This window comes from Mauremys reevesii, linkage group 10, assembly GCF_016161935.1.
Source record: "Mauremys reevesii isolate NIE-2019 linkage group 10, ASM1616193v1, whole genome shotgun sequence".
Lineage (NCBI taxonomy): Eukaryota > Metazoa > Chordata > Testudines > Geoemydidae > Mauremys > Mauremys reevesii.
In genome coordinates, this window is record NC_052632.1 from 34,385,767 (window position 1) to 34,390,342 (window position 4,576).

The 4,576-nt window shown below is 42.5% G+C and overlaps 1 long non-coding RNA gene across 1 annotated transcript; it reads left to right on the plus strand.

Moving 5' to 3' along the window:
• The first annotated feature begins 357 nt into the window (after positions 1–357).
• LOC120373118 lies at positions 358–4,335 on the plus strand. Its single transcript, XR_005585399.1, has 3 exons — positions 358–620; positions 3,643–3,696; positions 4,316–4,335. It is a non-coding gene; the product is annotated as an uncharacterized LOC120373118 (long non-coding RNA).
• The last annotated feature ends 241 nt before the right edge of the window (positions 4,336–4,576 follow it).

Consider the following 4,576-nt stretch of genomic DNA (forward strand, 5'->3'; position numbering starts at 1 on the left):
GCCAGGTGCATTGTGGGGATTTCACCTTCCCCTTTGCTGCTGCAAGAAGCAAGATACTGGAGTGGACTGACACAGAATGATTTTGCACCTTGTGGTTGAATCTCCTCTTCTCATGATACATTATACAGACAGGGTTTGTGGGGAGGCCCCGGGGCTCCTTTGGATTAAAATTCCCAACAAAAGCCAAGAGCAATGCTCCCTTAATCCAGCCTGGGGGATGCAAAGCCCAAGGGCCCTAGCCAGACAGCCCCAGCCCACCTTGCCTCTGTGATGTCAGCAGTGGCCCTGTGTCACAAAGAGGGTAGGCCCTGTGTCACCAAGGGGTAGGCAGCCTGTGGCTCAGTGTGCTCTGGGAGCTGGAGGAGGGAGCACACGGCTGTCTGGGCTCTGCTTTTCAGACAGTTGGGAGCATTTTGGGGAGCATATAGCACCTGTTTACATAGAACTCGCAGAGGAATCCACATCTTCACTGTCATCTGCAATTATATGTGAAACATCAACAGTCTTCTGTGGCTCAACCATCCCAGCACAGGAGAGAGGGACCTTACCTACCGTATCCTCAGGGTTAGGAAAGAGAAGGACGAAATTATACCAAGCTCTGACAATCAGCCTTTCTTTAGGTAAATATCTAAACAGCAAAAATGGAAAACAAGGTTAAAATCACTGATTTAAATCAAGATTTCCTCTGCTTGCTGATTTAAATCACAGTGAAAATCATTGATTTGACTCGCTCTGATTTAAACCAGTTCGTGCTGCCGTGAACTCGGCGTGGGGTGGAAAGGGGTCATTTTAAATTGTGTTGGATGTCAAGTAATTTTATCCCAAAACTTAGTAAAAATATGTAGTTTAGAGAAACAAGCAATGCTAGGCCAGCTCTTCCTATCTCTTTTTCTGACCATTCAGGGGGTGACTCCACTAGTTTAGTCACAGGGGCTCTTTGACATACCTTAGGGGACACCAGGATTAAAACCAAGCAAAAGAATCTCTGTGAGTAACCATGGCTATTTGATTATTAAAGAAAAGAAAACACTAAACAAACCAACAAAAGACAGAACACAAATGAGAAAAGGCTGATTTCTGTTCAGTCTCATCTGTGTGCTTCTCTCTGGAGCGCTTTTAACAGATGACACCTTTGTGAGCAGCTCTGCCTTTGATGGGGCACTTTTCTTTTGGTAAGTTGAAACCAAGGTCTTATTTCCCAAAATTGTTGTGAGTCAGACATACTAAGACTGTTTATGGATGGGCAAAATAATGTTAAGAGCAGGCGGATCCTATTAATAACTAGACTGTTTATCTAGATGGGCAAAGCAAGCAATTTTAACTAAATCCTCGGAAATAGAAGAAAGTAGTAAAATTACCGAGTTAGAAGAAACCATTTAAGGAGCTGTCTAGAGACTGGCCAATGAACAAAATATTTAGAATCTTAAAGTCAGTTAAATCCCATGATTTCTCTGTTTCCCGATCTTTAGCCCTTGTCTCTTTCCCAAATGCATATGGTCGAACCATTTAGTGGTTCACAGGAGAAACTGTTAACATTTGAAGTTACAACAGTATTTCCATATCACAGCAAAACTGTTACAAGAGTTTACAACTCTAATCCCTTGACAGGGTTTTAGCTAACTTCTCTTACCAACACATGCTGAAGTTTTGGGGAGGTTGCCTTGGGCTGGTTTCTTCCCGAGGCTTCTCTCTTCTGTCTGTGTCAGCTTGCTTGTAGGGAGGGAGAGGATGAGTTGAGTTTGAGCAGGGTCACAGATCGTGTGCAGGGTGCTCACTTAGAGTTTTTATACTCTCCTCTTCCCTATTTCCGTGCAATTTTAGAAAAACACCCCTCTCTCGCCGTTTCCTTGGCTCTGTACATTCATGGAGCCTCTTCATCTTCTGCATAGGTAGTTTGTTTAATGGGTATATGTGTTAGGGCTGTAAGTCTTCCTTGACAGTTCTATTCCCTTTGTTTATGTGGGGGAGATTCAAATTTAGTCTTGTCACTCTTCTTATTCAGTTTGTTTTCTGAGATATTTCTTCAGTTTCATTAGGGTTCAGCAGGAAATGAAATTCTGTTTTTAAAAAGTCCAAACATGCCTGTTCTTTATGAGAAGGTTTTTAGTTCTGGAAGCAGTCTTTTAAAATCAAATCATTCTTAGCAAGTCTTTAGCTTAAATAGTGATTGAAGAAGTTGTTGATTCTTTAGAACAATTGTTGGAGAGATGATTCTTCTTATGTTTCGGAGTTGGGAGGAGGAGTGGCTGGAGCTCTGCTAGTAACGAATTAATTCCCCATTAATATAATAAATAGTCTAGACTTAAATGTCTTCTTATGGTGGTAATCAGCTGAGCAAGGTCATTTGATTTCATGTTAGTACATAATGCATTTTACCACCTGTAGCAATGATATTAGAAAACCACATTAGATGCTTTTCATTCAGTTAAAATACTTTGCAAACATGCCCTCCAAAACAGTTTGCCATTTCAATATTTTAGAAATCAACTAAAGTTTTCCACAAAACTTTTTCTCAACTACACACATTTTTCTATAAAGTTTGAAGGACCCAAGCAGAGGGTTTTGTTGCAAAAAGGGGCTGGTAGAGTGCATTTTACGGCCTAGATTTATTGTTCTAACATATATGGAGATATACTTATCTCATAGAACTAGAAGGGACCCTGAAAGGTCATTGAGTCTAGCCCCAGGCTTTCACTAGCAGGACTAAGTCTTGATTTTTGCTGCAGATCCCTAAATAGCCCCCTCAAGGAGTGACTTCACAACCCTGGGTTTAGCAACCTAAGAGCTCAAACCACTGACCTATTCCTCCCTAGCCCTTGCCCGAGCCCTAAATTCATTTTGGAATATCCAACATAAATAACATCCTCACTTTCTATGGGTCCAAATCTTTCCTAAAACATTTTTCTTTATAACGTGTTTTATTGAGTTAAAGGGTTAGATCTATACTAAACTGGCAGTCTACAGAAGAGGGGGTGCTCTGGTGTAGATAAAACACTCTTTTGGGTGCTTTGATTCTTGACCCAAGTTCCTTAGAGTTACAAGTGGTTTGTTATAGCAATTCAACTTCTATGAAATATTTTGTACAAAGCACAAATGCCAATAATCGACCCATATTTTAAATAGAGCACAAAAAGAAAATAGTATAAAAGTTAAAGCAAGTTAAAATGAGGACAGTTGCCTTTGAAAGTTTGTACAGATACTCTTGCGGGACATAAACAGGTTTATGGTTAAGGAGATGTTATTTTCTGGACATTTGCTCATTTCTGGATGGCAGAAAGCTGAAGCCTTCTGCAATGTCTTTGATTAGCGTGAACATTTTATAACCTAGCTAACTAAAACTGGGCTACTCATATTTTCAAGCATCCTGGTGATAAATGTATATTTGAATGTTCAGTAAAGGCACAAACATGTTTGTAATGACCTAACATTATAAACATAAGTTATAATAATGCTATTCATAAAATGTTTACATCAATGTTGAGATCTCGCCACCTCATAGTGGTCTTGTCTCTCCAGCCAGGCAGGCAGCAAAAACCTAAGTCTGGGTCTCCTTGGCCCATCTAGAAGCATGTGTGAGTATGGTGGGGTCTGTGTCATGGGAAGGAAGCCTCAGGGACTCATTCATGTTGGTTCTTGTCTTAGGAGCCGATATGGATCTTTATGGCTACCTCCGCCGACTGCTGGTCCAGTCTGGAGGTGAGTAGGAATTCTCCCCAGAAATGGTCACTCCTTTCCCCCCATTGCTGTCCTCTCCAGAGCTACCTGCAGGGGACTGCTGGGAATCTGCATGGAATCTCCATGTGCTTGGGGAGTCAGGGTCTCCTGATGGAGAAGGTTTGTTTTTTCCAAGGTTCCTTGGAGCAGTTTAGCTTTATTTAAACCCCCAGACATTTCTAGCCCTTCTGAACTGATAGGGAATTCTCTGATGGGACCCCAATGCAGCACTGCCATCCCGGCCTTGTCTGCACTCTCCTTGTCTCCTGAGGGAGATCTCTTGTTAACTAGAGTAGCAGGGACAAGCAGAGCTGGGGAAGTTCTTGTCTCTAATGGAATCCAGCTGGTTAGGAAAGAATTTGGGGCCCCTGCCCATGTTATCTCAGCTCCCTACCTGTGGGGTGAGGTGTTTGTCAAATGCCTTGGAGATGGGTGTGCAGTATAAATGGTCTGGGCTGTGACTGGTGGCAGTCCCTCTCCAGAGGTGCCCTGCAGTGTCATTAGTTCTCCACACAGCTGTATTGTCTACCTCACCCCCTGCGGTTTCTATCAGTGACCAGGAAAGGAGAAATGACCCCTTCCCCTTTGCACTTATCCACAGCCACAGACCAGGGGAACGAGGCTACAGCAGCCACTGGGTGTTGCAGCCCTTCCCTATCTAAACCTGCTGCTTCAGATAAGTAGGAAACAGGGGTACAGACTCCCCAGATTCACCCCTTTCCCTGCGTAACCTTCTGTAACCTTGAGGTTGAAATGTTTCCAATTCATAGTAAGTTGTTACAGATAAGGCTGCAACAAAACCCAAGTTCAAGCATCTAGGTCGGTTACAGAAAATGTATTTAGGTGACATTATAAATGATAA